The sequence below is a fragment of the Hevea brasiliensis genome, chromosome 6 (genome assembly GCF_030052815.1).
Source record: "Hevea brasiliensis isolate MT/VB/25A 57/8 chromosome 6, ASM3005281v1, whole genome shotgun sequence".
In the NCBI taxonomy this organism is placed as follows: domain Eukaryota; kingdom Viridiplantae; phylum Streptophyta; class Magnoliopsida; order Malpighiales; family Euphorbiaceae; genus Hevea; species Hevea brasiliensis.
The window spans coordinates 74626355-74635738 of NC_079498.1; the positions used below are offsets into that span (position 1 = coordinate 74626355).

Consider the following 9384-nt stretch of genomic DNA (forward strand, 5'->3'; position numbering starts at 1 on the left):
CTATTAGATTGCATCTTATTTTTAATTGACTTAATCTCATTAAGCCAAATGTCAAAGTTAGACTTAATCTTGACTTTGATCATTTTGCATGATAGAAAGATAAATAACAAGCTTATATGGTGCCGTGTGTCGCCATCTCATAGTGCCACATGTCACCATGTGAAATGATCAAATTACCCTTATGTTTTAATTTTGAGTTCTCAACCCAAAATCATTATTTCTCCTTTTCTAATCAATTTATATCAAATATAAATTAATTAATTAATATCCATTAATTAATTTCTTACAATTAAATTCATATTTAAATACTTTAAATATAAATTTAACTTATACAATACATCAAATAATCTAGATTTGGTTTCAAGTCATGCTAGGGATTTTGTAATCTCATTGCAAATCGAACCTAGTTAATTAATCAGTTAAATTCTTTAATTAATCAATTAAATTACATTTTACTTGGTGATTAACTTGTGTATGTGTGTGACTCACTAGGCTCATCACTAATTGGTAATGGGATATGATATTAACTCTTAATATCATCAGAACTCTTTCTTACCATGAATGCTTTCTCTAAATCATTTTAGGCATCTCATAGACCATGGTTGATACCTGGCATAGCGTGCCATGGCCACTCAATCAGTAACAAGGAATACCTTAAATGAACCTATAATCATATGTTACCATGCACTAGAATCTCTCTGTTATAAAATCCCAATTTGAGTTGAGTCATGGTTAATGTCAAACCCCATTTGCTATGAGTATTATGTTTTCTTTTAATTTCAGTTTTTGATTAATTAGATTTTCTTGTCAGAAACTCTTTTCTGATTAAATCTGTCTGTCCTGGCTAGGAATTTGAAATATCAAGAACAATTAAATGAATATAGGATTTTATCCTTATTTACTTAGGGTAACAGATTCTATCTTGATCAACACCTATCTCCATATATAATTAGTAGGAGCCAACACATGCCCATATACCCATAGATAGTACAAGTATGAAAGCAGTATCAAACTCAAACCACCTATGTACAAGATAACTCTGTTATCTCAGGTCTAAAGATCGTATGCACTGATATGATATATGACAGTGCATTGACAAGAGTAAACTCTATGTGCTTGTCATAAGCATCACTGGTTTGGCTTACTTATCATGTATAAGTGCCTATCATGTTTGTTATGTGGCATGAGACTCACCACTCCATCTTATTTATATCTCATATAAATACCTTAGGAACAAACATGATTACAGTCTTTCTGGATAAGTCATGTCTTGTGTGAAGTATCATTGATTGTGAATCAATTTATGATACTTTATATTAGAAATACTGTCACTCATATTCTTAACAACTTAAGGATAAAATTTCTAACAAAATATCAATAGACTTTTTCTATTACACATAAATATATTATGTAAACCGAAAATTGAAATTGCCTTTTATTAATAAAATATGTACAAGATACATCAAAATGATATACTCTAGGGCATACTACTAACAAAAATCCAAGCTGTAGATGAACTAGGAGTATCATCAGAATCTAAATAACAAGATATGGACATACCTTCTAAAGGTTTATCCTTCTTATCTTTTAGAGATAACAGATACTCTGGGCAATTCTCTTTCGGTGCCCATCATTCTAGCAGTGGCAACACTTTCCTTTGCCTTGCCCAGCTTCGGTCTTCTTCTGCTTGGCTATTTTCTTGGAAGGACCTGGAACAGGAGATCTCTTATTCTTGTTGCTCCTCTTCTTTCTGGACTTTCCAGCCAAACAGGAAGATGCAACCAAAGCTACCTCATTTCCTTTATTACCTGGCATATTCTTTTGGGCAATTACTAGCATGTTAAGTAAACTGGCCAAGGTGCACTATTGTTTAGTCATATGGAAATTTATAATAAAATTTTCGAATGACTCTGGCAGAGACTGAAGGATCAGATCTGTCTGTAATTAGAAATCCATGGTGAAGTCTAGACATTCCAGCTGCTCAATGACCTAGATTATCTTGTGGACATGATCTCTAATATTTTGTCCCTCCAACATTGTCATATGGAACAATTGCCTTGACATCTTATATCTGGCATTCTTGCTATGTTAACCGTACAACTCTTATAGGTGAAGAAGGATATTAGAAGCGCTCTGCATGTTCTCATGCTGTTTTTGCAGCTCATTAGTCATTGATGCCCAGCATGTAGCACCTGGCACTTAAATCATGCTCCTTCCACCTGTCTAGCGTGTCAAATTCCTCTTGTAATGCCCCGAAAGGTAAGGGACTAGGAATTTTAGAATCTAAAACATATCCTATACGGTCTAGATTCAAGACAAGCTTCAGGTTTCTCAGCCAATCAGAAAAACTGGGTCCAGTCAACCTATTGTAATCAAGTATGCTTGCTAGGACATTGGTATTGGAAGATGGTTATGTGCTCATTTTATCAGATTATAAACTGCAGAAAATAACAAGATTAATTAGTAATTGTATCAGATAAATCAAGTAATTTACCAAAATGATTATGGTCTATTAATCAAATTGGTCCTCCCATTAATTTATCAAATCCTACACTTCCAAAGTAGGAGACGGAAATTTAAGTTGGGTTGAATTTCTAGTGGGCGATTGAATTCTTATAGACTTGCCAATAATCCTTAGGCATATCCATTGTTGGACTCATAACAATCTATAAGTGAGTAACTCTTTGCCCATCACATCTCATGTGAGACTCAATCAATTGCTTGGCCCCTAATGCTCAAAACCTCAGGCATATCCCTTATTGGTTTATCTTGCATTAGTTAAATTGAGCCCACTGAGTTAGTAAGCATGTAAGTTTAAACTTTAATGACTTCAGGCACATCCATTATTGGCCATTAAAGTATTTACATACTTACAACATCCCATGCTTACCAATTACCTCTAAGAAAATCCCTTAAACAAATGCAAATGTTTAAAATTTCTCAAAGTAATTGCCTCAATGGAGAGCCATGGTGCAATTTCTAAAATTCACCATTTCCAACTTAATCATTTTACTGGAAGATTTAATGGGCTGCCTAATTACTAATCGGTCTCACTCTGCACATTATCCATTTTCATGCATATCTCATACACATTGTGAAAATATATATCACATACATATATCCATACAATGGAAATGTAAAAGGTATGATCATGGACTATTCTAAGGGAATTTAATCCTAGCCATAAGAATTGAATTCAAGGCATCTTGGGTTAACATCCATCTAATATTCTTGCTTGATCCCAACTCTTCAACTCTTGAAGGGTCGAACTCCCACTGATCTCCGTCATGGTATTAGGCTTCATTCCATCTTGTAAGTTCACCAAGTCAATTATAACATTTATCCTTGGCATACCAAGGTGAAATTACAATGAAATTGAGCATTCAAGTTCAAATAAATGAATGTACAACCTATGACTCTATCACAAAAATTTATGATACAACCCTTGTAAAATTAAAATAATTATTACAATCCATGGAATTAATCAAAAACTCAATTCACAATGGTCTCCTAAAGTCCATGATCAGCTACCATGCCAATTTCATACATTCACCATTTGAACATACATGTTAATCCTAAATATCGCATATTTAAAATTAACCTAATTACATGTGAATCACATTCATATACATGTCATATGCAATTTGTGACCGAGATTGAACAATTCAATCCACAAGAGAATTCACAAAAGTTGGTGAGAGCACCATAACCACTTCACTTGCCCTATGGCCACTCCACTTAGGCATAATGACACTTCACTCAAAATTTGTGATTTTTCTTGCTATCTAATGGTTTTAGACATCATCATATTCATGTGCAAGGCCATTAATTAAGTCCAACCAAAAAAATAAAATCACATAAGATACCTCAACTTTTGGCCGAACCAAAATTGCTGTAGTAAATAGCATATGATTCAATTTTTCACTTGATTCAACTTGTAATCAAGTCACACCCTATGCAACCTGACATGGCCCCAAGCTGTCTATAACATGTATTAAGTTCCTAATGGCAAATTAGGGTGGCTTTGATACTAATTGAAAGGAGTTTGCACAAATTGAATGACCAAGTTTTCAAAAGGTGCAGAATTTGAGCAATTTGAAATTTTTCCTAAGCTAGGGTTTCATGCTTCCTGCAATCACTTTTAGCTATTGAAAAACACATCATTTAGTCATATTAAATTATGTTTTCATTGCTAAATTAACCTAATTGCCATTAGGAAACTTTATCCCCAAATTAACTTGAATTAGGTTTTGGAGATCACTAACGTTTCTAGGCACAGAATCACACAATTTCACCTCAGTCCGGGTAGTAAAGACTCTCAAGTGCTAGTCCTCTAGTTTATCCACACTAGCACTAGACCAAAGCCACCTTCAATAGCCAAGAACTCTTCCAAAATCTTCAAGAAATTAGCAACCAAGAAGATAGGGAGGAAGAGTATGTTGTTTTGCAAGGTGATAATGGTTGGAAATGAGGAGAAACAATTTCCCCAATGAGTTTGGTCAAGAGTACAACTTGTGCTCTTGGTTTTGTTCAAGGATGAAGATGAAGCTTAAGAGAGAGAGAGGGCAGCTGTAACATCCTCATTTTAACCTGATCGTACATTCTATTATTCCGGTAATCAATGTCTGTCCGGACAGCTAGAATGTCTGGAACTATATTTAGATTAAAGTGAGGTGTTATAAATAACTCAAATAATGATAAGAAAAATTTAAGAAATATTTTAGAAATAAAATACAACAAAGTTAAGTGAGTCGGTGCCCCGGCGATGGGTGGCCTAATGGGAAGTTGCTGTAAAGCCCTAAACCCAAGGGAAATTCTGTGAAATAATTTTTGAGACTCCAGATAAGAGTCATTGAGGTTTCGATAGCATTAGAATGCCAAGAAAATGCTTAGAAAATTTTTTCAATCGGTACAGACAATTTTAGCTCATTAAGCTAAACGAAGGGCATTTTGGTCATTTCGCCTTGAGAGACGATTTTTAACTGACTTGTCCATTTAAGTGGGTGAATTATATGATATAAAATATGAATTAATATTGGTGAGAAAATAATTATAAATGAGTTAAAGAAATGAGAAAAGAAATTGAATTTAAATTAGACTTATGACATAAGCATGATATCATAAATGAATAAAATAAAAATTGCTAACCAATGGGAACTTGACCAGCCTTTTAAAAAGGGATAAATATAAATAAATTGGGACAAAAATGACAAAAATTTCTCCTTATTTCCTCAACATTTTCGGCAGCCCTCTTCCTCTCAACATCCATTAAAATTCTCTTATCTCTCTTTCTCTTCTAAATCTTAAATTCTCACCACAAAACCCTAAGATACATTCAATAAAACTTGTCTACACCACTTTGGAAGGTGCTTGGCTGCTAAGAATTAAAGAGAAAGTGAAGATTATGTTTGGAAAAAATTCTGCACATAAGAGGTTAGTGTCCAATTTCTTCTCTCTTTTACTCAATTCATATTTAAGGACATGATATAAGTTGAAATTGTAAGAAAATAGAATGAAATTTATATGTATGTATTCCCATGATTTCAGCAGCCTTGGGATGGTTAGGGTTTGATGAATTTCCTTGAATTACAGTAATATGCTAGCTGCCCTTGACATGAATTGAGTAATTGAACATTGAATTGTAAATTTAGTGCATGAATTGAAATTTGAGAATTTGTGGTTTTGAGCAAAATTAGGGTTTTGCTCATGTGATGGTTGAACATTTTAAAGGTCAATTAGTGTCCATTTGGTAAGGTTGAACCATAAAATGAGACAAATTGTGGCTTTGGATATTGAAATGTGTAGGTTGCCTTTTGTGATCAATTCTGGACCACTAGAGTCTAGTGTGTTTGAAGAGCCTTAACTGAATTTGTGTAGCTCCAATTAGTGCAAGGCCAATTGGAGGTGAAAATAGACATATAATGCAGCTTTTTTGGTAAAGAAATCATACTCAGAAAACCAACTTAAGTTGCCTTAAAAATTGACCTAATCCGGATAACACACATGCTGCCATGGCAAAGTGACAAATGAACAATGTTTGTTAAAATGATCATAACTCAGTGTAGAAATATCCAATTGACTTGAATTTTATATCAGTGAAAATTTTAGACAATTTAGAACAACTTTCATGAAGAACACCAAACTAAATTATGATCATAACCCATCTGAATTGCTAACCAAAGTCAGGGTATCAAAACTGCCAGAATCATTTCTACCCAGAAATTCTGGGTAGATACCAATCCGGCCAGTCTTAAAGAAATTTGAAAAAAATTTGCATAACTTGAGCTAGAAAACTCTAAATGGAGTGATTCAAAAAGGAAATTAAAGAAGAGACAATAAGGAACAACTTTAATGAAGAAAGTTTTGTCAAATTTTCACTGTAGCAAGGTCCAATGGAACAGTAAATGTGGACCCTAAATTCTGAAAATTTGAAATAAAACCTATGAGGCTAGGAATTGAATTTGGCAATCAATGCCAATAAAAATAAAATTCAAAATGTGGTATTTTGATGACCTTAGAATTAACAAATCTATTAGATATTAAAAAGTCAACCTTTGTGTGAAATAGTCCAATAAATAGTAACCTCTACACTACAAATATAAGTAATTACATAATTTACTGTATAAAATGCCATAGTATGCCTAGAAAGATTGAGTTAGATAGGTTGGCATGTCAATCGGGTTCTGTTAGCAGTACTGCATATAGTTTCACACCATTCTGTGTTTTATGGCCTTCCGTGCCATTCTGTGATATAATAGCCTTTGGCTATTTTCATTGTGTTTACTATACTTGGCCTCGTGCCTAATAATTATTACAGCTTATTAGCTGTTCTGTTGCACACCCGGAGACACTTTGTGACCGATGGTGTGATAGCCCGAGGTACTTGGTACCCAGTGCCAGTTTACCCATTTATCCAGTCCGGTCTACTAGTATAGGTTACTTGGGCAATCAAAAATAAATCTTAACAAATTTTAATCAAATAATTAACATAAAAGTACTAGATTAATAATACTACAAATAATTACCAGGAACTCAATCTGCATAAAATATTAGCGTACATTCCGCATATCCATTTTATTTTAGCTATTTTATTTTATATTGGCACCACTAAGCTATATTGCTTAGCGCATTGTTGTTTGCAATGCGCAGGTACTGGAGATACGGAGCAAGAATCCAGTAGACCCTAGACTGGGTGAGAGTCCGATCTGCTAGAGTTCAGTGTTACCTCACATTTGCAGTGCATTGATAGGACACTAGGCTACATTTTGTATTTTATATTTTGTAAATTTTTGTAATTAGACTTTTATTATGCCATGTACATTATAAACTCATGTAATTATGTTTTGATGTAATTATCTATAAATTGTGTTCATTAATAAAAATTTGAGTGCTTCTTCATAAATTAAACATGTGTATTATATGAAACTGAAGAAATGAGATTGTGGATTTGAGGAACTGAGATATGATTAATATTATGGGATTGTGTTGAATTTTTGAGAATGAGATTTGGGTTGATATTTAGAGTTGTGTGGGTTGAGAAAAATTATTGGAAGTATTTTTAACAGGTTCCGAAGAACTATTTTTTCAAATTACAGTCGGTATTTTACCGAATTTTCTATAAAATTTACGAAAACTCCGAAATAAATAAAATTTCAATAAATGACATAAATATCAAAAATTTCACTTAGTGACTTTTAATAAATATAGTAAGTAATAATAAATTGATTTGAAATATGAAATAAGACAAGATAAGGTGCTTTGACACAGTGTGATATGACTTACTCGACTACACTGTAGACGGATGAGGGGTGTCACACCAGCAAAGGATGGTCAGCACATATGAGGAAGAAGTTGACATTAAATTTATTCTCATCTTTCTTTTAATTCCCATAATTACTTAACACACATGGTGAGTTATGATTGGCTTAATCAAACTCTTGTCTTAATTTGATTGGTCCATGTGTTATGATTAAGTTTTAATCATGGGATTAAGCCTTAATTAATCATCATTAATTAAGCCAAGATTAATTAATTAATCAATATTAATTAATTAATTTTGGTCTTCATTGACTAAGTCAAGGGTTGGTCCATGTGTTATGATTAAGTTTTAATCATGGGATAAAGCCTTAATTAATCATCATTAATTAAGCCAAGATTAATTAATTAATCAATATTAATTAATTAATTTTGGTCTTCATTGACTAAGTCAAGGGTTCAAACTTTAACTAGTCAACATCTGAGAAGTCAACATTTGACAATTCAAGCCTCTCCAATTTCCATCTTCTTTCTTTGAATAATTTTCAAGTTTATATTTAAATTATTTAAATATTAACTTATACACTTTCTTAGATAAATTTAGTTTCAAGTCATGTTAGGGACTTTGAAATATCATTGCAAACTAAATTTGTCAATTCAATTAATCAATTAATCAAAATAATTTTGCTTTGGTCAATATGCTATTATACGTGGGACTTACTAGGTTCAATACTAATTGATAAAAAGGATAATACTAACTCCTTAATATTATTGGAGCTGTTCCAAACTTGGAATGAAATACTGATTTCATTCAAGTCCTCATAAGTCATAATTGACATCTAGCATTATGTGTTATGACTACCCAACTAGTTATGAATTATATCTCCAATTAATGAACCCTCAATCATACATGCCATACACTAGAATCTCTTCATTACAAACTTTCAATTCTAGTTGGAGTCATGGTTTATGTCAAATCCCAATTGCATCGAATATTATGTTTTCCTTTAATTTTAGTTCTTGATAAATTAGACTTACTTGTCAGAAACTCTTTTCTGGCTAAGTCCATTTATTCTGGCCAGGAGCTTAACTAATCAAGAATAATTAAATGAACATAAGATTTTATCCCAATTTACTTAGGGTAACGGATCCCATCTTGAATAACACCTATCTCCATATATAACTAGTTGGAGCCAAAACATGCCCATATACCCATACATAGTACGAGTATGAAAGCATTATCAAACTCAAACCACCTGTATACAAGATAACTGTGCTATCTCAGGTCAAGGGATTATATGCACTAGTATGATATTTATGACATTGCATTGATAAGAGTAAACTCCATGTGCATGTCATAAGTGTCACAAGTTTGACCTACTTATCATATAAGTGCTCACCACGCTTGTCATATGGTATGAGACTCACCATTCCATCCTATTAGTATCCCATGCTAATCTATGGAAACAAACATGAATGGCAATCTTTCTTGACAAGTCATGTTCTTTGTGAATTATCCTTGATTGTGAGCCAAATTTATGATACTTTGTACTAGAAAATTCTATCGCTCATATTCTTAACAGCTTAAGAATAGGATTTCTAACAAAATACTAATGGACCTTTTCCATT

The 9384-nt window shown here is 32.8% G+C and overlaps 1 protein-coding gene across 1 annotated transcript in view; it reads left to right on the forward strand.

Moving 5' to 3' along the window:
* LOC110663180 (pentatricopeptide repeat-containing protein At2g17140) overlaps positions 1-7475 on the forward strand; it is a 28043-nt gene extending 20568 nt beyond the window's left edge. Inside the window, exon 4 of the mRNA XM_021822427.2 lies at positions 7150-7475. The gene's annotated coding sequence lies outside the window, so the exon portion shown is untranslated. The remainder of the gene's footprint in view (positions 1-7149) is intronic.
* Positions 7476-9384: the final 1909 nt, after the last annotated feature.